The sequence below is a fragment of the Phocoena sinus genome, chromosome 5, assembly GCF_008692025.1.
Source record: "Phocoena sinus isolate mPhoSin1 chromosome 5, mPhoSin1.pri, whole genome shotgun sequence".
NCBI lineage: Eukaryota > Metazoa > Chordata > Mammalia > Artiodactyla > Phocoenidae > Phocoena > Phocoena sinus.
Window position 1 is genome coordinate 3,534,602 of NC_045767.1, and position 26,876 is coordinate 3,561,477.

General features: G+C 47.6%; 1 protein-coding gene across 1 annotated transcript in view; it reads left to right on the forward strand.

Moving 5' to 3' along the window:
- The first annotated feature begins 6,458 nt into the window (after window positions 1-6,458).
- Window positions 6,459-26,876, forward strand: part of AFAP1 (actin filament associated protein 1) — a 125,866-nt gene continuing 105,448 nt past the window's right edge. Inside the window, 1 exon segment of the mRNA XM_032632611.1 lies at window positions 6,459-6,476. The gene's annotated coding sequence lies outside the window, so the exon portion shown is untranslated.

Below are 26,876 nucleotides of genomic sequence, written 5' to 3' on the forward strand. Positions count from 1 at the left end.
GGGCTGCAGGGTTAGAGCAGGGCCTGGCATTTTGCTGGTTGATACACATGTTCTGCGAGCGCAATCACAGAGCTTTGGGAAACGTGGAAAGAAGTAGCACTCAGGGCAGCGGGGTCATTGGTTATAACTGTTCCTGTAGCAGCGGCATCAGACTTGCACACAACGGCGTGGGTTTCTGCTCTGTGCTTTCCCTGCTGTTTTGGCAAGTTTGATTTGGGTGTCTCCCGTACAGAAGCCATGACGTCAGCTTCTGCCATCAAGTATTTATAGCAGTTGGCGCCTCCTACGTGGGTCACTTTTTGTGCCGTGATTTCTGTGAGGAAGTTGTGGCTCTCCTGTCCAAAGCCTGCTGCCCGTTTCAAGGTGTTCCCGACTTCTGAGCCCCTTGGGAGATGGTGCTCTGGATAGAGGAAGTACCCCTCCCCGTTTGGTGGCCTCTGATGACTGTGCAAGTCAACAAGGCCTGTAATGAGTGTCGTCCGAGCATTTGCGAGGTGCCAGACCCCTGTCCTTCCTGTGCCTCCTCTTCCTTCTCCCTGTTTTCTTTCTTCCTTTCTTTTTTAAAAACATTTCTTATTAAAAATTGAGCAAGTATTTTGGTTTCCTTCATTTGCTATTCTTTGCTAATTGCATGTAGAGTGAGCCTGGGACAGTGAAAAAGTTTTTACTTTCCTTCAATGATGATAATAGCTACTCTTTTTTTAAAAAATTATTAATTAATTTATTTATTTTGGCTGCGTTTGGTCTTTGTTTCCGTGCGAGGGCTTCCTCTAGTTGTGGCAAGTGGGCGCCACTCTTCATCGCGGTGCGTGGGCCTCTCACTATCGCGGCCCCTCTTGTTGTGGAGCACAGGCTCCAGACGTGCAGGCTCAGTAGTTGTGGCTCACGGGCCTAGTTGCTCCGCGGCACGTGGGATCTTCCCAGACCAGGGCTTGAACCCGTGTCCCCTGCATTGGCAGGCGGATTCTCAACCACTGCGCCACCAGGGAAGCCCGCTACTCTTAACTGAGAGGCTGACCTTGTACCAGGCTTTGAGAAGTGGCTTTCAATCCTCACACTCAATCAGCTGGGATAGGTGGTGCTTACCCCCAGCTACTGAGGCGGTGTTTAGCTCAGAGTGCTTGACAGGCCCTCCCAAAGTCACACAGCTAGAAAGTGGCAAAGTAGAACTAAACACAGATTGTCTGCGTCAGACAGATGGTCTGATTCCAAAATGGGCTCTTATATCCTGGGGCCAAAGAACTGAACTTGGATTGGAATTGCTATGAGGTAGAGGGCCTTTTTGTATCTTTGTTATTGACCCTAGACATTTCCTTGAACTAAACTTTGCTGCCTTCGATAAATACGAAGTATTTGAAAGTTTAAATTTCAGCCCTGAATTTTGCAAGATAGAGAAATAACACTTTAGGTTTGCTTTGGATATAAATATTTATTATCCAGTCACAGGGCTGTACAATGATGACCTTTTCCCCCACAATTAGTGGGAAATAAAACCCTAATTAATAGACACACATACTAATCATTTTAATTTTTATACATTTTTAGCTGTTGTTCAGGCTTTGCTTGTGGTACGCATGTCACCAGGATCTGATATCATAGGTAGAAATCAGAATATTTAGGAAAAAATACTTAGAGTTATATTTTTCAGACTTTCAAGCTAGACATTTTACATTGTTCAGTATACAGTTGCGATTAAAGCTTCAAAAAACAGTACTTACCTGTAATATGGATGACGCAATAGCGTATTTTTAATTGCATTAAAAAAATGGAGCTCATTGCCTGGAGCAATTGGACATCCACAGACCAACAAAACAAACAAAACAAAACAAAACCTTGACCTAAACCTCATCACACCTTATATACAAAAATTAACTCAAAATGGATCACAGACTTAAATGTAAAACTATAAAGCTCTGAGGAAACAAAAACATAGAAACTCTTTGAGATTTAGAGCTAGGCAAAGAATTCTTCCTTGGACTCGACACAGAAAACACAGCCCGTGAAAGGAAAAACCGATAAGTTGGATGTATTGTAGACCACAGAGAATATAGCCAATATTTTGTAATAACTTTAAATGGAGTATGATCTATAAAACATTGAATCACTATGTTGTACACCTGAAACTAATTTAATATTGTAAATCAACTATACTTTAATAAAAATAAATAAATCAAACATGTCAGTTATCTGTGCAGAGGGAGAAGAAAAGACTGTGTTAAGAGGATGTAAAGACAAGCTACAGACCAGGAGAAAATGTTTACAAACCACATGTGATAAAGGACTAGTATTCAGGATATATATTAAAAAAAACTCGAAATTCAACAGTAAAATAAACAATCTAATTAGCAAACGAGTAAAAGACATGGAGACATTTCATCCAAGAGGATGTACAGATGAGAAGTACATACATGAAAATGTTTTCAACATCGTTAGCCATCAGGGAAGTGCAAATTAAGACCACAGCGAGGTATCACTACCCACCTCCAGGAATGGCTAAAATAAAAAATAGTGACACCACCAAATGCCGGTGAGGGAACATAAAGTGGTGCAGCCTCCCTGGAAAACAGCTTAGCAGTTTCTCAAAAAAAACTAAACATGCGGGATAGTTAGGGAGTTTGGGACTGACATGTACACACTGCTATATTTAAAATGGATAACCAACAAGGACCTACTGTCTAGCACAGGGAACTCTGCTCAATATTATGTTAACAACCTAAATGGGAAAAGCATTTGAAAAAGAATAGACACGTGTATATGTGTAACTGAATCACTCTGCTGTACCCCTGAAACGAACACAACATGGTTAATCACCTATGCTCTAATATAAAATAAAAAGTTAAAAGACAACCAAACAAACCAAAAACGAAACATGCAACTACCATAGGACTCCGTATTTACAATCCGGGACAGATTTCTCCAGAGAAACGAAGACTGATGTTCACCCAGAAACCTGAACGTGAATGTTCATAGCAGCTTTATTCGTAATACCCAGAACCTGGAGGCAACCCAGATGTTTTCAGGGGCTGAGTGGGTTCATCCCTGAAGGGCTGTGGCACATCCGCTCCCATGGAACAGCACTCTGCAATAAGAAGGAACATATTAATACACACAACAAGCTGGATGAATCTCCAGAGAGTTACACTGAGTGAAAAAGAAAGCCAGTTCCCAAAGATTAAATAAGTATAGGAGTCCATTTATATATAGCATCCTTGAAATGACAAAATTGTAGAAATGGTGAACAGATTAGTGGGCCAGGGGTTAAGAAGGGGGGGAGGAGGTGGTTGGGGAGTGGGAGTGACTCTAAAAGGGCAACGTGAGGAATCCTTGTGGTGCTGGAAATGGTCTGTAATTTGACTCTTCTGATGCCAGCATCCTGGTGTGAGGTCGTACCACGGTTTTGCAAGATGTTACTGCTGGGATAAATTGGGCAAAGAGTATGTGGGATTACGTGTATATGTATAAGTGAATCACTTTGCTATACCCCTGAAACTAATGCAACATTCTAAATCAACTGTAGTCCAATATAAAATAAAAATTAAAAAGAAAAGTGTATGGGATTTCTTCTTCTTTCTTACAACTGCATGTAAATCTACAATTATTTCAAAATAAAAAGTTTAATTATTAAAAGCATGCTGGCTGCTAAGCATTCAACTGATTTCATCCTTTACCGGAAAACTCCTCTAGAGGAATTTAAATAAGAGCTTTTGGCTTTTTGAAAATCATTAAGGCTCTTCTGAGATTTTATTTGCTCATTATAAAGGAATCAAACAATGCAGAAAAGCACACACGTGAATGTTTTAAAAATCACTCCAGGGCTTCCCTGGTGGCGCAGTGGTTGAGAGTCCGCCTGCCGATGCAGGGGACGCGGGTTCATGCCCTGGTCCGGGAAGATCCCACGTGCCGCGGAGCGGCTGGGCCCGTGAGCCATGGCCGCTGAGCCTGCGCGTCCAGAGCCTGTGCTCCGCAACGGGAGAGGCCACAACAGTGAGACGCGCGTACCGCAAAAAAAAAAAAAAAAAAAAAAAAAAAAAAATCACTCCAATCCCACCCTTCGGAAATTACCATAAATTTGAAAAGTGTAATATTTCCTTCACCACACATTTAATTTGCTTTCCTTATGACGGCTGTCATGGCAGTGATTACTCTCATTTTGACATTAGGAAATCAAGGCTTGGAGAATTTAGATGACTTGATCAAGGGCAAATGCGGAGTAAGTGGCCAGGAGCAGAGCTGGCTCCTCTGCGTTAAGACCCTTCCCAGTATCTTGTCTCGGGCCAGCCCTGCCCGTCCCTCTCCTCGTCCCTGGGAACAGTGATTCTCCAAGTCTGGTGCGCCGGCCCCCGCATCTCTGTCACTTGGGAGCTTGTTACAAACGCCCCCACCTATGGAATCAGAATTGTTGTTTTGATAAGGCCTCTGAGTGGTTCTGAGGATACCCTGAAGGGTATCGTCTTGGTGATGTTTGAACAGCAGGCTGGTGCATGTTTAAAAACAGAAAATGAGGGGCTTCCCTGGTGGCGCAGTGGTTGGGGGTCCGCCTGCCAATGCAGGGGGCATGGGTTCGTGCCCCGGTCTGGGAAGATCCCACGTGCCGCGGAGCGGCTGGGCCCGTGAGCCATGGCCGCTGAGCCTGCGCGTCTGGAGCCTGTGCTCCGCAACGGGAGAGGCCACAACAGTGAGAAGCCCGTGTACCGCAAGAAAAAAAACAAAAAAAAAAACCCCAGAAAACAAGAATGAACTTTTGCCACTGCTTCTGCTGCTCCTTCACTGCGCTTACTTCTGTTGTGATTCATGGATTGTCTGGTCATGTGTGTCTCTTGTTCGGTTCTGAGCTCCAGGTTGTGTGTAACAGGTTCTGCGGGGTCATCCAGGCACTCAGATAGCTGTTGACTACATAAAGGTGCCGGTGAACTTGACATTTTGATGATCGCTTAGTTTCTGTCCCAGCCTCCTGCATCTGGAGACTAGCCACCTAATGGTGGTTGCCACTGAGTTCATGTACGTGCCTTCCTTCCCTTCCACAATTTTAAGTGTCCAGTCTGGTCGGTGCTGGACTTGGGACATCAAAAATGATCGCACGTGTCCCTCACCTCGAGTTGCTCCTGCATCTCAAATGCAACCTATCCACATCGTTCTTCCAGACCTGCTTCTCCTGCCTGGTTTGTTTTTACTCAGTTTATGGTATCCTTACTCATCCGTCTTTCAGACTAGAAACCTCCATGTTCTTAATCCCCTTCTTTCACCTCTGGGTCTAATTGGACCTCACCGTACATTTCTTTCAACTGTATTTTTTTCCTCTATCTAGCCTCACTGGTATGGCCCCGGGCTAGAACTTCATCGTTTTGCATTTGTTGTAATAAACATTTAATTCCTTCTCTGACTCATCAGAGAATACTTGCCGCACCGCGTTTCCACATTGCCGCTAGAATGATCTTCCCGAAACGCAAACGAGCTCAGCCTATGTAACCATCTCAACAAGTGTATGCTTTTTGTTAGAAATTTTATTACCTATCTTTGGGCATCCCAAGGATTCTAGGGAGACAAACGTGCTCATGTCTAAGATCATGTAAGAATCCCCGGAGGGACCATGTGGGATGTTGGCAACAGTACTGGTTCTAGAATTGACACATACATGCCGCTGTATTGAAAATGGATAACCAACAAGGACCTACTGTAGAGCACAGGGAACTCTGCTCAATATTCTGTAACAACCTAATTGGGAAAAGAATTTGAAAAAGAATAGATACATGTATATGTGTCAGTGTAACTGAATCACTTTGCTGTACACCTGAAACTAACACAACATTGTAAATCAACTCTACTCCAATATAAAATAAAAACTTAAAAAAAAAAAAAGAGGCCTCTTGTTCTGGTTCTTGTCCTCTTTGCTGGAAAAGTTACTTGATTTCTGTGAGTTTTGGTTTCATTCCCTTAGAATAGGGCTGTGATGAAACCTACTCTGCAATCACACAGGGCTGCTGGGAGGAGCAGAGGAGACCAGACGCAGGGCGGAAATCCTTTGCAGCCTGTAAAGCCTTCCGTGCATGTGAGGGGCAGAGCGGTGTCAACAGCATTTCTGGAATAATTGTATGAAATGCTTTAAAGCACGGTCGTAGGTCTGCCTGATGACACCCGTGGGTCCCTCCTATGACAGGGGAGGCCCAGCTCAGCTCAGAGTCTCTCTTGTTGCAGCGTCAGAGATGCCCAAGAGGATGCCCCTCCCCCGCCCTCAGCCTAGAAAAGAGGAGGCTCTTTCCTGCCTATATTTGGTGGCATCAGCTCAGTGCTTTAGGGACGACGGGAATGAGCAGTGGATTGTGGAGAAGAGAGCTCACTGCCCACCAGCCAGTTAGCCTGCACCCCACGGTGATGGGGCGGGGCGGGGAGAACGGGGAGGGGAAGTCGCTTCATGGTAACTTGCCAAAGGCTTTCTGAACCCGTCTGCGCACAGAAGTGACCAGCATGGAAAGTAAAAGGTCCGTTAGAGGCAGATGGACTGTAATAGCCCCGTACATTTATGGCTTCTGCGGCCTCAAAACAGCCCGTGGCAGAGCTGCCAGGACTTGATAGCTTTCTGGGGAATGCTGGGTCAGCCAAGGGGCTGGGGAAGGGAGGGAAGACGGTCCATGCTCTGCTGCTCTGACCTGGCTGTGGTTACTGAAAAGAGACTCCTAAGTGGGATCTCTCAAGTCCTTTTCTTAACCACTGTAGGCTGCAGTCATTTTCATTGGTAACAGCAAAGGGCTTCTCTGACAATTAGATGCGATAATGCAGTAATGTATGTGGAAGTTTAGGAGGCTTGCAGGAAATGAGCTTGAATTAGGGGCAGTGGGGAGCATTTGGCACATAGAAGGTACTTCAGATATTTGAGGAATGAATGAATGAATGCATGAATGAATGTGCAAATGAATGACAATCCCTCAGCTGTTGGGGTGAGAACCAGAGCGTGTGTGTCCCGCTGTCCCAGGCTACTAAGTAGGATGGGTGCTTAGTTCTCTGCTTTCCCTTTGGACTTTTTAAGAATGGGAAAAGGTCCTTCCTTGAGTCATTTTTCTGGTCAATGGCAGAAGCTCCTTTTTATCACTGTTAGACTCTGGAGCTTGAAGTCACACCTGTCTTCTTTTATACTTGACCCTCTCATTTAACTGTTGGCCACCCTGAGACCAGAGAGGAGGATGGACTTACCTACGGTGACATTGCAAATTGGCCCCAGGGCCAGGACCAGAGTCCCCAGCCCCTTGATTCCCAACAGCTCTGTTTTCTGTACTGTGCTGCTTTTCTGTTTCCGTCCTTGACAAGACGGTAAATCTAAATTGTACTGTGCTCTTTTAGCGGGGAGGGTGCACTTTAAGAATGGCAGGCGGCCCAGACCTGAATTTTTCTTTCATGCTGTGTTCTCATGGCTCAGAGTTAATCCCTGGCTACTGACGGGGAAGATAAAGGAAGTTGTTTTGTATGTAAACTGATACAAGAGTATTTTTCCACCTGGGAGTTTATTTGGTTTGGACTGGAATAAATCTCTGGCACTGGTTTCTTTATCCTAAAAGCAGAAAGAGCTGTAAACACTTTTTTAGGGGGTTGAGCCCGACTTGTCTTACTTGACCTGGGTCCCTAGTGCTTAGAGTCTCAATAAGTGTTGGTGAACTGGGCGGAAGTGTGCGAGCGTCAGGGCGGTGGCTTGCACCGCCTCTCCTGAAGTGGAGGGTGCACGCTCACTGCACACCTGTTGAAACAGAATGGAGCCTGGGCATCTGTAAGTTTTAAAAGAGCCCCAGGTGACTGTGGTAGACAGGGTTGAGAACCCCTGTCCAAGGTGAGTGGGAGTCCTAGGTGACACAAGTGTTTTCTGCTTTCATCAGCTTAGAAGGGTTTTGGGTGCTTTGGGGTGATTAAAGAACATTGTGCAAATAGATGTGGAACTTACATAAACGCCATATCCTGCTACCATCTGCCATGGATATGTTTACCAGTCCCTCAGTTTATTCTGATGTCTACGCGTTCTACTTTCTCTTCACGAAATAACGATTTGGCAGTTAGTTATGCAGGGCTACTACAAGTCTGGTTTGATTGGCATGGAATGACCTGGGGTGAAGTGCTGTGTAGGTATTTGTTGCACTCCTGTCTGGTCCAGCTCTGTGCCCAGCAGCTGATAAATATTACCTCTAAGCAAGGGCTGTGGAGTCAGGCTGCCTCGGTCTTGCTGACCAGCCGTGCATTTTGGGGAAAGTTGTTAAACTTGTCTGAACCTCACTTTCTTCCTCTATAAAATGGGAAAACAGGTGTCACTATCATCTCACAGGATGGTTCAGAGGTTTAAGTGCAAACATGTATATAAGTGCATAGCGTAGCGCCTGTACCTAGCACGTAGTAAGTGCTCAGTAAAGTCATGATTATGTCATCCCATCATAGTTTTTCTTTTTTTATTAGGTTTTTTTTTAATAGTTTAGTTTTTCAGTGTACGTATTCAAAGTTAATAAATTTGTCAAAGATAATTCATCCTTAGCCCTTGAACCAAGGATTTCTCTAGTTTTAACTGGTAGGGTTAATTCACCACTTAAACACGGGCCTCTTTAGCACCTTGTTTCAAACGAGTGTAGCCAAGGGATTTCACAACTGGAACCTTGCGTCTGAACGCTGATTTTAATCCGTATGAGTGACCAGTCCTGGAGCTCCATTTGTTTCTTTGGTTTCTTCCTGGACACTCGTCTGCGGTGAGTTCTGGTACTGAGGGGATGGTTTTATTGCGGCTTCCTTAGTAACCTTAGGGAATATGATCTCATGCTGTAGGAAGCGCTGAGATGGTGTCATTTATGTACCATCTGGGCAAAGTTATGTGCTTCCCATGGCTACCTGTGCTTTTTCTTCTTAGCTCTCTCTCGTCAGGCTGATATTTTTTTTGTCCGTTCCCCATTAGACTCGAAGTTCTATTTGAACCAGGACTCTGGTTGTTCTTGTCACCGCCAGGTCCTCCGTGCTTAGCAATGTCTCGCACATAGTAGGTGCTCACTAAATATTTAGCGGATGATAATCCAGCTGAACACAGGATAGATCCACAAGTTAAGATTTAAGCTGTGTGGTATGAATCCGACATCCACCCAACTTAGTACATCAGTTTTGTTAATGCAAGTTGAAAATGTTTTAGTAGCTAACTTACTTCAGTAGTCATTTATTGAGGGTCATACAGGCCAGGCATTGGGGATAGAAGGACGATATCTGATCCCTGCCCTCACGAACAAGCGGTCTGGTGAGGTGGATGGACACACAGCTGTGATATAAGATGGTACGGGGCACACTGTGTGCCCTTGGAGCAGAGGGTAGGGATTGTGCTTTATGAACACGGGTGACAAGTCCAAACACAGTGGAAGTCACTTGTTACATATTCATGCTTGCATATTTTACAGGAAGCACCTACCTTTAAGTAGGTGCTAAATAAACTCTCTGATGGCTTTAATATGGATTGCATGGCTTTTGGCTGGGTCTCGTTTTTCTTTCCTTCGCTAGGAAAAAAAAAACACAGGGTAGCATTGCTGCAGGAGCTGTGGACCAGAGGCTAGGCGAGTAGCTTTTGTTTCTGGCTCTGTCACTAAACCAGACTATTTGCTTCCGTTACCTGGGCACCAGGAGGGCTGGGTCATCTGATGTCGAAGCACCTTTGAGTTCTGACTCTGAGACTGATCCTTTCAATCCATCTTCCTCGGGAGTGGAGAAAGGACAGGGCAATTTGGGAACTGTTTACCTCCGCTCCTGGGACTCTGCAGCCTAATTTTGGGTGAAGGTCGCCGTCAGCGAGCTCAGGGAGAAGCATCCGTGAGCTGTCTGCTTGGAGCTCAGCTGCGAGGGGTCCGCAGTGTCTTAACTTTCCTCGGCATTAGTGGAAGCAGCGTTGAGGTCCGGGCGTTAGCGGGTGCTGAACGCGTTGAAGCAGAACTCACGGAATCTCTGCCCTGAATGTGTTTTCGGGATTCCACCCAGCGTGATGTCTCTGGATTCAGCACAGGAAATTGAATACCATCATGTGACGTTCGAACGCTCTTTTACCTTCGCTACAGGAATGTGCAAACACAGCCGCTGAGTCTAGCGGAGGCAGACCCCTTCTCTGCTCAGCCCTGCTCTAAGTTTGGGTAACTTCAAGCCCACGGAGGAGATAACACGTGGTCTTGTGTGTCAGCTCGCTTCTCTCTTGGAGACCTTGGAGGGTGTGACGCAGTGCCAGGCGTGGGCTGTTTGCACCCGAGCCCTAGACCCCGGCTGCATGTTCCGTTGCTTTCGGTTGGGAGAAGGCGGGGGTGAGGGAGGGGAGGCTCTCGTCTTAGCTCGGTTTTACATGCTTGTTATTAATGGTAACCATGGTTTCTTACATTTGTGTTTTGCTTCATAGTTCACTAGGAATTTTTGAATCCATTATCTCATCTTATCCTCAGCAGTTCTGTGAAAAAGGCAGGTCCGCGTTCATGCCTCTGTTTTCCAGTGACTTTACCGTGACTTGCGGAAGTTGAGAGCCTTGATCGAGGTCGTGGGCTGAGTTAGTGGCCGAGCTGGGAGTAGATCTCGGACCTCTGGTGACCCCGTTCCTTCCTTGCTGTCACGCCAGTGCTCTGCACCCCATAACGGCACACGTTCGGGTTAGTCTTCTGTGTGTCCCTTACATCTGGGGAGGGGTTCTGGGAGGTTTCAGTTCAGTTCAGAGCCTTTCGATGTCCCGTCCTCTGTCTCCTTCCTCCCGATGCGTGGGCATCCCTGAAGGCCGCAGGCTGACCTTGTGTGTGGGGCTGTGTGAACCTTCTGAATGAGCTGTAGACGGGGGACCCCACCCGGTGCCCACCTCCACATGCCCGGCTTGGACTGACCTGAACATCACTCTCGTTACAGGAATGAGGTTTGGTGTGTGCTAGGTTCTTTTCTTTTTGATTCAAGCTAGTGAGGGCCAAAGTGGAAACCAGTGATGGCAGTGAGCGAGCTGCCTTAAAATCGTGATATAGAATCTTCCGCTCCCCAGTGTGAGCTACTCAGGGCCACGGCCGGGTCACGTTCATCTGTGTCACTGCCGCAGTGCTACCTGGTGTCTGGGTCGCAGTCAGCGTGTGATCAGTGCTCTCTATGCCTGAGTGTAAGGCCGGCAAAGGTAGTAAATTTGGAAAACGGCAAGTCAGTTAAAGGAATTTTTACCAAAGACTTTGCAAAAGAAATCTTTTTAGAAAAGTGGACCTGCTTCTCGGTTGGGATTTAATTTCAGCTCCGAAAAGCAGCTGTGTGCCCAGAGGGCTCTGGGGTTTCACTTCGTGACACATGAACTTAATTTGATGTTGTATGACTTTGTTATCCTTTTGTGGCTTTACTGGACCTTTCTCCCAAATGCAGTAGATTTCTTCTATAAAATCACACTTCCTTTTTGAGAAGTCTAACAGTAATTTTATGGGACGATCTCCTGCTCGTTCAACCCGAAAGATGACGACCCGCCAAGAACCAGACACACTGCTTTCGGCTCTGGGAATGGGGTCTGGTTTCCGCCTCCGCAGCCGAAGGGAGAGGGATGCTGTCAGAGCTGAAAAACAAGACACGTGTCTGCGTCCTGGTCCTTCCGCATTGCCGTTCCATGCCCCTAAGCTGGCATCTCTTTCAGCTTTGAGGAGCTGAGTGGGTGTGTGTACACAGGCTGTAGGAAGTAAGGTGTCCTGGTTTTCTCCCGCCCGGATCTCTGACTTTGGATAAGTCACCTGGGGTCACTGAGTGACCTTCCCTTTCTGTCGTGCTTTCCTCGAAGGGTTTTTGGAAGAGTGAGCGAGGTAATAGGTGTGAAAGTGCTTTGTACTTTCTAAAAAATTGAAGTATTGTTGATTAACACAATTATATTAGTTTCAGGTGTGCAGTATAGTGATTCAGTATTTTTATAGATTACACTTCATTAAAAGTTATTGGAAGATAATGGCTCTAATTCCCTGTGCTATGTGTACTTTTAAATTTTGGAAAATGTCAAGCCTGTGTGTATTTTTGAAGCATATGTAATTGGCTGGGCTCTGGGCACTTGGATCTCAGGACAGTCCCACCTCCCTACTGGTAAGGGCGCCTCCTGGGCCTTAGCTGTTGTGCAGACAGACAGTACGGTTCGTGCCTCAACACCTGCTTTCCGTCTGGGAGTCTGGAGCTTGACACACCAGGCAGAGGGGGCCTGTGGGACCAGCCGCCACTGAGCTCTGCACTGGGTCTCTGACGAGCTTCCCTGAGGGAAGCTCCACTGGGAGAGGATTCTGGAAGATTGTGCCTGGTTTCCTCTGAATTTCGCCCCGTGTGCCTTGTCGGTTTGCTGACTCGCTTTGTACCTTCCCGCTGTAACAAATCACAGCTCTGAGTGTGCCTGTACACTCTCTTGTGAGTCCTCCTAGCCGACCGTCGACCCTGGGGGTGGTTGACAGAGGGAGGTCCTTTTCTTTTCTAAGCATTAATAAATATGTAGATGTTTTTAATAAAATGGGTATTGTATCTTTTTGAGATCTCTTTTATTCAACAAATACCAATGAGCATTTTATCATATCATTAAATATTCTTTCAGAACATGATTTATAATTATCTCAAATTGCATCTTAAAGGTTTATGCGATGTTAGGAGTTGGAATTTTCCAATTCATAGCGCTATTATAGGTAATGAAAATCCTTGTTTGTAGAACTTGGTGTTCATCTGTGATTATTTTCCTGGGACAGATTGTTCTTGGAGTGAGAAGGTGACAGGAGGTGATCACGTGTGCGATCTGATAGACATGCTACATTGTTCATCAGAAAGGTGGTCTCCGTCCGCACGGGCAGCGCTCTCCGTGCATCCTCGCTGATACTAAATATGATCATTTAAAACAGTTACTTGTCCATTTGATAAATAACTGATGGTATATTTTAACTTGCATTTTTGAGTGTCAGCGAGGTTGAGTGGTTTGTCATGTGTTCGTTAGCTCTTTTTTCTAACTCATCTGTTCAGATCTTTTGGATCGAGAGTAGTGGGATTTTCCACCTTTTGCCCCGATATTTTCTGCCTCTTATTCTGGGCTGAAGGCCCTACACCCTCCCTCTGCTGTGTCTGCTGTATGCCTGCACAGCTGGACGTCCACGGCCGGTGCTGGAGAAGTGGGCTTTGGTTAGGATGAGAAGCGTGGCATCTGTCACCCACTGACTCAGCGCATCCTTAAAAAAGAAGGCAGCAAGTGTGCATCGCGGTTAGTATCTGCCGTGGGAAAGAGCCAGTGAAATCCCGGGGACAGCAGTGATGGCGGTGGCAGCTCTTGGGAAGAGACTGGACAGGAGGAGGCCGTCTACATGTCACTGTTGCTGTAATGGTGTCAGTATCTCCACCAGGATGGCTCCACGCCTTTATCAGGAAGTATGAAAAAGACCCACAAAGGGAGAACCTGAATAAGTGAACTAATCCCGCAGAATTGTGAAAACAACTCAGGAGATGGTTGAGGGCAGAAGCGAAAAGTCAGTTGTGCTGAGGATGTCTTCAGGGGGAGTATAGATCCCCTTACGGCTGGGTTCTGCGGAGGCACATGTGGCTGCCGGAAGATGTTAGGGTCGGCGGCAAAGTATGACGCAGGCCTGCACCAGCTGCCAAGGCGCCCCCTTCTGGCTAAAGTGGCCTGGCCTTTTACCTCCTTTCGGGGGACAGGCGTCCGTCCCCACGGACCGTCTGTTACTGTGCTCATTTGAGGTGGTCTGGAGGTGCCTCGTGGGTTGTGGGAGTGTTGCAGCTAAAGCCCCCTCAGGCCCCTTGGGTGATACAGCAGGGATAGCGTGTAGTATTCATCCCACGTGTGTGCAGTTATTCCTGAATGCGAGGAGGACGCGCTGGAGGGACACGTGACGTTCTGTTACCATCAGCTGCCTCCGAGGATGGGATCGGGATTGGAGATTACAGTGAAGGGGGAGATTTCCCTGTCTTGTGTAAGTCTGAATGTTTATTGTGCTGTTTTATAATTCTCTGAGTCTCGACTACTTTTAAGTTTTGATAACATTTGCGACTGAAGCAAGATTTACTTTTGAAAATTTGAAAAAAAATACTGAATAACCTGTGACCATGGAGAAAATACGTGGTTGCCTGGTATTTTCCTCCTCGGTTTCCTCACCTATAACGTGGGGATGATGTGGGACTGATTCAGTAGGGTTGGAGCGAGAGGAAACTCAGAGCCTGGCACCTTGTCAGTGCACAGTAAACGTTGTTATTATTTCAGGTTTTAGAGGAAAACGTATTATGGGCTGTTGCCGTGTTGGAAAGAACTTGAACTCGATGCCGTATAAATCGTGTGGTGGAGAAAGCATCACGTTAGGCATCAGGAGACTGCAGCTGTGTAATCTGGGCAGCTTTCTGGATTCCCTGCTCCCCTGTTCTCTCACCTGTAAAAGGGAAGCATGTCTGTGTTGCAGGACTGCGGGGGAGGGTTACAGGACACGTGACAAACCTGAAAGTTGCCTGAGGTGATGGAGCAGGAAAACGCAGGAAGCAGTATTTATCGGGAGAGCAAAGTGTTGCCTGTGTGTGTGGCGAGCTGCTGCCTCCTGTTTTTCATGCGTCAAGGGAAGAGGGGTGGCCTCGTGCAATCCATCTGACAGCCGTCTGATGTGGCCACTTGTCGTTTGCTGTCATCAGAGCAGCAGTTGCTGAAGGGACAGCTTGCCCTGATCTGCATACTTGGGTGTTTGTGCTGTTTGTAAACAATTAGAAAAGACGTGGAAGCCTGTGTACGCAAGCCGGCAAAGGCAGCGGAACACGGACCGTCTGTTAGCCCGGGTTGCACGTGCGCGGGCATGAGGCAGTGAGATAAACAAACACGCTTGCCCCTATTTAAAAGTTTCTCTTAAAAAGAAAAAAAAAGGCATTCAGCCATCGGCCATATGGTTTCGAGATTTTTCCTTGAAACGTGTGAGTCGGACTGTCAGACATCTGAAATCTGAAGCTGTTTTAAAACATTGCCCTAATTTTGATGAGTTCCCCGCCACCGCCTCAGCACACATACACTTTTTTTTTCCATTGTGAGGAGGGAAGGATGGAGGGGAGGAGAGTGTCAGTTTGCGAAGGCTTTTGTTCCAGTCGGTCTGTCCTGTCCTCCCTCTGGTACCCTGTTCCCTGTTTACATTTCACACCGTGAGCCTCTCGGGGTCTTGTCCGGCGGTAGAGACATTCGTTCTCCCCTTTCCGGCTCTGTTTTTTCCTAGAGCATCTCTCACTCTCTAGGGTGTGTTTTGGTTTGTCTGTCTCCGCCTCTCTGAAGGCCGAGATCACTGTCTGTTGTGTTCACGGCTTTGTCACGGTGCCTGGCAGTAGATTAATCAACACTTGAATGAATGGGCTGAAAAAAACCTGTTCTTCTTCCTTCTGCCACGTCATGAAAAATGCTTTTGGACAAAGCTGTCTGAAAGGGAACGGGGAGCAGTGTCAGCAATTGGGGTTCTGCGGGTGGCTGCCGGATGGCTTTTCATCCCAGATACTTCACCTGGAGAAAGGTGTGTGGCTGGAGTACAAGCACGGAGAGGGGACCTTTGGGAAATTAGCTCAGTGCCCCAGCTTTGCAGGTAGGGCTGTGATGTTGCCGTCTGTGTTATGTGAAGAGCGGCTGGAGCCTAGAATCTCAGGCTTATAAAACCCAGTGCAGGGCTTCCCTGGTGGCACAGTGGTTGAGAGTCCGCCTGCCGATGCAGGGGACGCGGGTTCGTGTCCCGGTCCGGGAAGATCCCACATGCCGCGGAGCAGCTGGGCCCATGAGCCATGGCCGCTGTGCCTGCGCGTCCGGAGCCTGTGCTCCGCAACGGGAGAGGCCACAGCAGTGAGAGGCCCGCGTACCGCAAAAAAAAAAAAAAACAACAAAAAAAAAAACCCAGTGCAGATGAAAATCAAGCTTGAGGCACAAGAAGGTGATTTGCCCAAGGTCACCCAGGTAGAGTTGGGACCAGGACCTATGCCTGTCTTCCCAGAACCTTTTAACTGCTCACCACACGCCCTCTTTACTGCTAAAGCCATCCGCCTTGACTCTGAATATGTAATAACAAGGGAGAAGATGTTCTCAGGTGTCCCAGGATGCAGAGAAATAATGTTCACAAAACTTGTATCCAGAGTGAGTGGCGGTTTTCCACAATTCCTTTACATTTCACAATGTGTTTCATTTTCTCATAAGTTTTACAAAACAAATAAGACCAAAGAAGGAGCTGGGGGAACAGCAACTTTAGAAAAAGGAAAATAATCAGATCAGAGAGTTACAATTTCTCTTTTATTCCCCCCATCTAGAGCTTGAGGCTCTGTCTGAGGTACAGCTGGGACCTGATGAGCTACTGTGTGGCTGGTCATCTTCCACGATTTTAGAACAGCAGATGCGGCTCCGACCCTGCCCTCTAATAGTGGTCTTATTAATTTTAAATTGAGATGACGGGGGAGCAGATGGCGAGGGGTGGTGCGTATTTAGCTGTTTGGCCATCGCTAGCTGTTACTTCCATGCATTGCACTGGGATTTGAGACTGGCTGAGCCCACGGAGCACTGGTGATTATCCGTCCCCTCACCAGCTGGGCTCTCTTTCGTCGCCTACTGGGTGCAGAAGGATTGCTTCTGTAGTAGTTAGTAAAGATAGATTGCTGATTGTTTTGAAAGCATGAAAGTTTATTTGCACCACCCCAAATTCCGAAGCAGAGCTATGCAAAGGTTGTCTTCTCTAGTGTAGTTCAAATCTGGGTGATTTTTAAAAATTACATTAGCAAACAAAAGTTTTCTTTACTCGTTAATCGTGTATATTATTGACGTGAGTGAGGTATACTCCACTGCAGAGGCCCTGGGACTTCGTTGACACGAAGATGTGAAACTTCCAACATAAACTGGATTCTCTAAACGATTATCCGGGCATGACGCCGTGCGCCAGAGACATACGTTTATTAAAGAGATCTCCTTCTGTTTTGTCTGTGTTCACAGTTTACGTCAGTGTTTAAAAAACAGCAATAGAACTAGTCCAGCCCCCTGCTCATACCTCCATAAAATCCAAGGGAGCTTGCAGGGTGGCGCGTTCCCTGCCTCTCAGAGTTGGATGGCTCAGTCATTGAAGGTCCTTTCCTGGCCACGCCCCTTCCCCCTCCACCTCTGCGCTCTCGTCAGAGGGATGGCGCTGCCGCAGTCTTCCGAGGCCCTGCAGGCCCGCGGGGTGAGGCATGGGGCTGCTGCAGCGCCCGCAGACCCGGCGGAGGTCAGACTTGCCGCTGCCGCTGCCTCTGGTCCTTGTGTAGCACAGTAAGCATACGTCGTTCCGCCAAACAAGAGATGAAGGTGGTGGGAATGGGATCTCTTCATCACAATGCTCCGGGTATTTTAATCGTGGATGGAAAGCCATGGAAGAGTCTGTGATACCCGACATTTGATGTCAGAAGGAAGTCAGGGATGTGGAATGAGAATAGAGAAAGTTCCGGTGTAACAGGTGCACCAGCTTCCTTAGATGAGCCCTTCTTCCACCTCCTACGAGGCAGACACGGACGATTGCTCTATCTCACATCTTACTTATGACTTTGCCTTATAATCATGTGCAAAGTTACGTGATTCAGTGATACTTGTAATCATCAAGAATGTCCTTCTTGCAGGTTCTGAGAGGTCAGGATTTATTCAGTGTTAATTTGATATTGAGAGCTTTATTCCTGGTCAGACGTGTAAGTTAGATGTTCTCCTGGCAGGGTTGCTGCAGGTGTTCGCTGTGGCTCAGACTTAAGGGAAGTACATGAGTTTGGACACAGTTTAAACCATGAGTAACTGAAACACAGCCAGGTGCTTTGGGCCGTATTGTTTACTAATCACTGTTATGCTTCTCAATCAGGCCTAATGAATTCTTTTTTTTTTTAACATCTTTATTGGAGTATGATTGCTTTTACATTGTTGTGTTAGTTTCTGCTTTATAACAAAGTGAATCAGCTATACGTATACATATATCCCCATATCTCTTCCCTCTTGCGTCTCCCTCCCTCCCACCCTCCCTATCCCACCCCTCTAGGTGGTCACAGAGCACCGAGCTGATCTCCCTGTGCTATGAGGCTGCTTCCCACTAGCTATCTGTTTTACATTTGGTAGTGTATATATGTCCATGCCACTCTCTCACTTCGTCCCAGCTTAAACCCTTCCCCCTCCCTGTGTCCTCAAGTCCGTTCTCTACGTCTGCGTCTTTATTCCTGTCCTGTCCCTAGGTTCTTCAGAACCTTTTTTTTTTTAGATTCCATACATATGTGTTAGCATACAGTATTTATTTTCCTCTTTCTGACTTAACTTCACTCTGTATGACAGTCTCTAGGACCATCCACCTCGCTACAAATTACTCAATTTCCTTTCTTTTTATGGCTAACAGGCCTGATGAATTCTTGAGCCTTCCTACACACACACACACACACACACACACACACACACACACACTTTTTTAAAAAAAGTCCATAGCCCCCCGCCCCCCTCCCCCACTTATTTTAAAAACGACCGTAGCCCGTTGGGTGGCCACTATCATTCAGGCCCCTATTTGCCATCTCTGGTTCAAATGTATCCCAAGCCAGTGTTCCTTCTGTTTCTCTCTCACTGCCCTGGTATCACCAGTCCGCCTGCCTCTGACATCTGTCCTCAGCTCTTGGAAGCCACGGGGGCTGGGCGCGCCTTCACGATTACCAGGGTCTTATCCCGCCCTGGGGATGGGCGGGAGTCATCAGAGGCTGGGGCTTGTTAGGTGCATGTGCTATTTGTTAATGATGAGATTTTATTTTGTGCAGGAAACTCACAATGTGCTTAGTAGGGTGGGAAATGTTTTTGACTTCTGCCCTTCTTAGGGAGAGGGAGCTTGTGAACCACCCTTGCTTCCCACAAGAAGAATACGATTTGCATATCAGCACATCCTGTATTCCTGCAGATGACTGACCGCTGTTCTTGACCTCGTCATTCACTCAGCCACTGCTGAGCAGTGCGTGTGGTCCTCCCATGGTAGGTACTCTGCTAGGCTCTAGGACCAAGCCTCACGAAACCATCGGTGCAGGGAACTAACATGCACAACGGTCAGATCTTTGTAAGTGCCGTTGTGGGGATGCTGCCAGGTGCACGACAGCTCAGGTATCACCTCATCGAGGAGGTTACACATCTTGTCAGCATGCTTCCACGGCTCTGCACACCCTGTAAAGTGCTCAACACGTTGTTTTGGAATTCTCTGCTCATGTATTGCTCCTTTCTGTTCAGTTGAGAACTGTCTAAGGACAGGCTGTGGGCTATGGATCCAGTTGTTTTTTTTTTTTTTATTCACACTGCCTAGCACAGTAGGACAAGATAGGCAAGGGCTTGTTAGTGTTTCATGAAACAATAGATGGGCTTAAGGGAGTTTGTCCCCAGGTTGGCTGGGGGGACACAGGATGGGTTCATAGAGGGAGATAGTGGGTTTTGGTTGTTTCACAGCTCTCCCATTTGAAATAATTCAGACTTACGGAAAAGCTGCAAAAACAGTGTAAAGAATTCTTGTGTGCTCTTCACTCAGATTCCCCAAACATTTTACAACACTTGCTCCTTCTCCGTCTGTCTGTCTGTCTCTCTCTGTCTCTATTTTTTTTCCTGAAATGTTTGAGAGTGGAGGATAGGTTACAGGGGTGGGGTGCAGAGGTGGAAGAGAAGAGATGAGTTGGGAGCCTTTCCAGATGCAAGAAGGTGATGGCTTGGGCCTGGCTGGGAACAGCAAGGGAAGTGAGAAGTGGAAGTGGTTAGGCCTGGTCCATATTTTGAAGGGAGACCTTGTAAGATTTGCTGATGGGTTGGATGACACGAGTGAGAAAAAGAAGTTTTGAGGATGGCTTCAGGAATTTTGGCCTCAGTAACCAGAAGACCAGAGATGCTGTTACTGGGATGCAGAAGACATGGGGGAGGGGTAGGGGGTTTTGGCAGATTTTTGGGGGGGCATGCTAAATCTGAGGTCCAAGTGCAGAGGCCATGAAGTGTTGGGGCGAGAAGACAGAAAGCAGGACGCCAAAGAACACGGGCAATTCATAAAGATAGAATCAGCTGCTTTTATCATTAAGCGAAACAATACTCTGCACTTAGAGCGGCTCCAAAGCTCAGCTCTGGTTACCTGGGGTGAAAGCTGCCGTCTCTATACATTTTCCCTCCAGTAGTAAACGGCGGGTATTCAGCTTGCATCAGCCATCGCACTGAGCTCGCTCTGACCTCCTGGTTTTCGCAAGTTGCCATCAGTTTCCTCTGACCTCTTGTTTTCATGATTTGTTGTCACCACCGCCTGTCCTTTGCCCCCCCACATGTGATGCGCCATCTCCTTCAGCATCCCGCAGGAAGGTTAGATTCAGTTCAGTTTCCCCACAGAAGGCGGCTGGAAATAATGAGTTTGGAGTTGAGGGCAAGGTCTAAACTGAAGGCAGACATTTAGGGGTGACCACTGTAGTTTTAAAATCATGGGCTTGGAGGAAATCACCCAGGGACTTAGTGTAATTAGGGGAGAAGAAAAGCCCAAACCTGGGTCACTTCAACATTTGGAGATGGGAAAGATGAAAACAGCAGGGGAAGCAAGGCGACAGAAGTAAAGGAAGGGGTGCCCGGAAACCAGGCTAGGAAGTGTTTCCAGAAGGGCGGGTGACAGGTACGCCGTCAGACGCCGCCAGGTGGATGAAGTGAAGGTGGGGCTTGTGGTGGGTGCCACTGGTGGCTCTACAAGAGCTGTGTCAGGAGGGTGGGGACAGAGGGATGATGGAGCTGGACAGAGAGGGGGACGTGACGTAGACATCTCTGTGGAGGTGGTTGGTTTGACTGAGTAAGGCTTATTTTAGATGCTTGGTCATGGTGGCGTGAAGTATGACTTAGTATATCTTTTAACCTCTGGACCCTCACCCTGGGGAGCAGATCAGCATCCTTTAGCCAGAAAGCTAAATGTGTATTTAAAAAATCTCTTTTAATTGTGGGTTGGAGGTGTTTTGGGCTTTACAAAGAAAATTATCTCTGTAGAAATGGGGCTCTTTGGATTAATTCTAAAAATAAATATTTTCTAGGAGGATACACATTTTATTATGTAAATGGTAAGGTGAGAGAGTGGGTTTTTTTTTTTTTTTTTTTGCGGTATGCGGGCCTCTCACTGATGTGGCCTCTCCCGTTGTGGAGCACAGGCTCCAGACGCGCAGGCTCAGCGACCATGGCTCACGGGCCCAGCCGCTCTGCGGCACGTGGGATCTTCCCGGACCGGAGCACGAACCCGTGTCCCCTGCATCGGCAGGTGGGCTCTCAACCACTGCGCCACCAGGGAAGCCCCAAGAGAATGGGGTTTTTAATTGAAGCAAAGATTATTGAGCTGGTAGTTGCTAAAACTGCTAATATTTTTGAGAGAGAGAGACGTTGTTAATGAGATGTCAGTCTGTTATATATTGGTTCTGTGTCCTTAGGTAAGTTATTTATGCTTTGTGGGAGTTTTGTCTTCTACGAACTGACAGTATCTACCCTGCGGATTAGATTGCTATTAAGTTTTTTTTAATGACTTGTTTGGAAGAGCAGTTCTCCTTAGGTTTATTTGTGGCTCATGAAATATACAAGGGAGAGTAGATTTGGTTTCTCTGGGGCACGAGCAGCTACAGTTTATTGAGCGCTTACTATGTGCTGTGAATGCTCTGTATTAGGCAAGCTATTTAAAAAAGAAACAACAAAAATCCCCCTAATACCTGTTGACAAGGCTCTGCTCACCCTCATTTTTTGGAGAGAGGGGGGATAATGTCCCCATGTACGCAAGGCCGCATCCAGGTAGCGGTGGAGCAGAATTTCACCCCAGTCCCTTCAGCACCAGAGTCTGTGCTCTCTTGCTGCACGGGGACCACGCTGTCCCCCCAGTCCAGCGGATCCCTCCCGGATCATGTGCATTCTCTGGGCGGTGCGGCTCCAAACCCTGAAAGCTCTTGTGAGACCACCCGTCTTCCTTAATTGGCTTCCATTAACACATGGACATATGTCACCCAGACGGTGCCCACTCCCTCCCCATCCGCACATCACGGTGCCGGGCCCCATCTGCCAGGGGAGCAGGGGCCGGGACACAGACGGCAGTCCTGCTGCCTCCCTGGGGGTGAGCCCGGCAGCCCCTCCTTCCCCTCCAGTTTGAGCCTCATTCTGTACCTGCTGTCAGGAGCCCTGGAGGTTTGCCCTCTTCTGCTGTCAGAGAGACCAGGATGGAAGAAGAGCCCGGGGCCTCAGCGTCTCATGCTGGCATGAGGTAGGAACCAGATTAATTCAGAAGCCCAACTTCAGGCTTGTCCATTGGAGGCCTGTCACGTAAGGGGGCCGTGAAGGAAAGGATGATGGACCGGATTTCCATAAGGAGTGGAAACAGTTACGGAGGCTGGTGGATTCAAACACAGATCATCCTCTGTCTCCCTGTGACGCAGCGTCAGCGTTAATAGCAGGAAAACGACTGCACTTGGGCAGTGGACTGGGCCTCTCATTTCTGACTGGCATCCCTGTGTTCTAGCTTTTACTAGGCCTGCCTTAAAATACAGTCCCCCCCCCCCATTTAATGCATGCTTTATTGGTTGTAAATATTGGTACATATTGAATTTTTTAAATTACTGCACCATGATTTCTTAAAATGAGTTTTTTCTTGTCCCTCTTATTGGACCTGTCACAAGTTGACTAAGTGCTTCAATTATGCTGTGTCCCTATGAGGAGAAGCCCCCTAAAATGCAACTCTTATCTGTCCCCGAGTTTGCACTGGTCTAGTTGCTTCTGCAATGTTGGAATTGTTTCCAGGGTCTTGGATTTCAGGTTTTCCTTTTCGGAGTTTATCTCCCTGAATACCCAGATCAGAGGTGAACAAACTTTTTCCATAAAGGGTCACATTGTCAATGTTTTGGGCTTTAGGTTGCTGTTGCCATCACTTCACTGTGCTCTCCTGGCGTGAAAGCAGCCTTAGACAATACATAAATGAAGGGGCGAGGATGTGGCTCAGTAGAACCGTATTTACAGAAGTAGGCTTCCGGCCAGATTGGGCAGTTTCCCCTCCACCCCCCAACCTGGATGAGGCTGAGGCTAAGCTTATGCACACATGGAAGCCGGGTGGCCCGTCGTTGTAGATCTGGTTGAACCTGACCGTTCGGAGAACGTCACCCAGATGCAAGCACGTCTTTGGGGGGTTGTGCTCTGTGGAGCTCCCTCCTCTCCTGCCTGCTTTGCCGGTGCTTTGGATGGGGGTTCTGTTGAGGCCTCTGGTGCTCGCGGAGGCTGTGGCGGGAGGGTGAGTGAGGCAGCGACGTTCCCGCTGTCTCTTTAAGGAGCGTTATTGCTCTCCACGTCTGCATTGGACACGCCCTTTCCTTGGTGCATCAGAGTCAGTGTGGCTTAGGGCCTGGCTTCTCTAAGTGGGAGCCGGGGACTGGGAGCTCCTGAGAAATGCAGGCTCTCAGGCCCCCCCCCAGACCTGCTGAGTCGGCATCTGCATTTTCACCAGTCCGCTCGGTGAGCCGTAGCCCATGAACGTTTGAGAAGCGCCAGTTTACAGTATTCCCGCCTTGAGGACGGAAAGGAAGCGCTGAAAAAGACCCTATCGTCTTCACCCTTTAGTATTGAAAGTGTAATCAACTGTAGAGCTGTGAAGGCAGTCCTACGTCTTTTCTGACATCCTATAAGTGTCATAATTGACCTTCTCCTGACCGGAAAGGGATGTCATGGCCCACTAGTGGCGTGGTGTAAAAATTCTAGACTCGTTAAAGGACCCCCCCTCGCAGCATGACCTGGGCAGATCCCTCCACCTCTCTGGGCCTGAGTGTCTCCTGCGTGGTGCACGACAGTTAGGACAGGCCGATGTGTAAAGCTCCTATTGGTTGCAAGTATTCTGTTTTATCTTTTACAGGCAGTGTGCTTTGATCCTTCTCCTGCCCCCGCCATCTCGGGGAGATTTGGAGATTTCCGTTCCCTGTTCTCATATATGCCCCCCTCCTCCCTTTCCACTTTTGACTGATGCGCTGCAATTTCAGCACAGCTGGCAGGGGTCAAGGGTGAGATCTAAGATGGGCTGTAATTGTAGAGCTTCGGAATTGCTGAAAGGAAAAGCCAGCATGCCGAGGAGTCGCCGTTTCCGTTTGTCGTTATGACATAGTTCTGGGGAGTTGCAGGCGGTTGAGGCTTGCTCACTGGGAAGGTCTAAAGTCTTGGAGGTATTGTCAGCATCCAGGAAGCCTCTGCCTCGACTTCATCCACCAGATCCAAAGGTCTAGCTTCAGATGACTTAATTAGGGCGGGCTTTTTGATTCAAATAAAGTAGTGGCTGCAGAGATGCTATAATCCAGTTGGAAGTGTGAAATGATGGCGTTTTATAGGAAATACCTTTTGCCTCAGTTATGGGAAACACGATATCTTAACAGCTGGCAGGGCATCGCAATGACCCTGGACCTCCCTCCCCTCTCCCCTGAGGGAGTGCAGAGCTCTGTGAGCAGCTTTCTCACCCTGGCACCTCTTGCCGCTCCTTCCTCCACAAAGCCCGCTGTCCCAGTGGTCACTCTGGACATCTGCAGAGCCTTAGGTGTTCCGACTGGGCAGCTGGTGGCCGCAGCGCAGGCTGGCAGGGCAGCCTTTCATTCTGAGCAGAGAGGCCTCAGTGTCTTTTTAAATGACGCTTCTCCATTTAGAGGTGGTGCCAGGGCCCCTTTTGTGCCCGAGGGCTTGAATTAGCACCGTCTCCAGGGGCTTTAGGGGCAAGGCGGTGTTATAGGAAGCACACTGTCGGAGCAACCAGACACACGCGTGTGCCGTCAGCTGGGCTGGGGCCTGGAAGTCCCTGTTCCTCCCTGAGCTTCCAGGGCTGCATCTGTGAACCCAGAGTTTTAGGTAAGGAGCCCTTGTCATGTCGGGAGAATTCAGCCAGTAGGATGGCAGACGCTTAGCAAATGCTTCAGCCCCTCGCCGCCTCTGTGTGAAATTGATCACAGGAGGGATGCGTGCTGGGGGTGCAGGGCTGGGGGCTGGGAAGCATCTCCCTCCCTGCACACCTGGCCTGGGTTTCGCTTCCTCGCCGGGTCGTTGGGGACCCAGGGGTGGCACGTGGCCTGTCTCCCTGCCTGGTGGAGAGGGACCGTGAACTCATGTAGTCAGACGTCTCCCCTCCACCTGCCCAGCGGAGAGGTTTGCACTGCAACAGGGTCTTGTCACCTCTGGAAGGAGATAGAACTGGTTGGGGTGAAATTTGTTCCTTCCTCCCAGGGGTGTGGGCTGCGTTCATCCACCTCACGGGTAACACGATCGTAAAGCCTGTTGTTTCAACGAGACCATGTTTATACGTCCAGCCTTCCTTTCCTTTGCGCTTTGTTTGTATTCCTTCTTCTGATGAGAAGGAAAACTCATTCATGAATAAAGATACAATGCAACTTTATGGTAACGAAGAGAACTCAGCTCATTAGAGCTCTCTGAGTTTCTGCCTAAGATTAGGAACCCCGCTTTCTTCCTTGTAAATGCAGAATTAGCTCTCCATGTACTAAGCCAGTCCAGTGCTCTTACGCCCTGTTTATTGCTGTTGTGTGGCAGAATCTTTTCTTAAAATTCCATTTACCTAGATTTTCTTACAATTCCATTTATCCAGGGTTATCAGATGAAATCTGCAGTGTCTTCTGTTTAATTTTACTTCACCTTCACTAGTTAGGTTTTTTTTTTCCCTCTGACCCTTAATTCCCACCTTGAATGTGCTTACCTTCAGCCCAGGGTCTCCGTCCATGGAGACACAGGAACGTGTCCATCACCCGCTCAGACCAAGGCAGCCACTGACCTGCTTTCTGTTAGTGCAGATTAGTTTTGCTGGCTCTAGAATTTCATAAAAATGGGATCATACAAGTATGCCTTTTGTGTGTCTAGCTTCTTTCTCTTAGATTCTTTTTTGAGATTCCTCTGAGTTATGCATTGGATAGTTTGTTTCTTTCTATTGCTAAGAAATAGTCCATTGTATGAATACTTTGTAATCTGTTACCGGTATGTCTGTTACTGGCTGTTTAGGTTTTGTGCAGTTTTTGGCTGGATGAGTAAAGCTGCTAATGTTTTTGCGTGGACACGTGCAATAATTTCTCCTGGGTAGATACCTGGCAGGGGAATTACTGGATCACACAGTAAACGTCCACTTAACTTTATAAGAAACTGCTAACTTTCCTAAAGTTGTACCCCGTGGACTCCCAGCAGGAGAGTGAGGATTCCGCTGCCCAGGCTTGACATGAGCAGTCCTTCCGCTTCCCGCCATTCTGGTGGATATATAGGGGTACCTCGTGATTTAAATTTGCATTAACCTGATGATTAATGATGTTAGCATCTTCTTATGTGCGTATTGGCCATCTGTGTCTTTTTGCGTGTGTGAAATGTATTTAGCTCCTTTGCCTGATTCTTTAGGCAAAGAATTAGGTTGTTTATCTGTATGCATTCTCAGAATTGCGAGTATGTGTCGATATAGGTGCTCTGTCAGCCACGTGCATCGCAAATACGATTTCTCTCAAAAAGTCCAATTTCTTAATTATTTTCTTTTATGTGAGTATTTTTGGTGTCCTGAGAAATCTTGGCCCACTCCAAAGTCATAAATAATTTCTCCTATGTTTTCTGCTAGACATTTGAAGTTTTACTTCTTATGTTTAGGTTTCTGGTCCATTGGAGTTCATTTTTGTGTATGGTGTGATGCACGGGGTGAGTTCAGTTTTTCCCACTTTGGGATCCACTCCTTGAGCACTATTTCTTCCAAGACTGTCCTCTCCTGTAGAATTGGCATCTTCGTCAGCAGTCATTTGGCCGTTTGTGTGGAGATTTCTTTCAGGACTTTGTTCTGTTCCGCTCATCTGTCCTGACGCCGAACCACACTGGTTGGTTATGTAGGTTGTACTGAGCCTTGAAACTAGGTGATTTGGGCTCTCCAACATTGTTC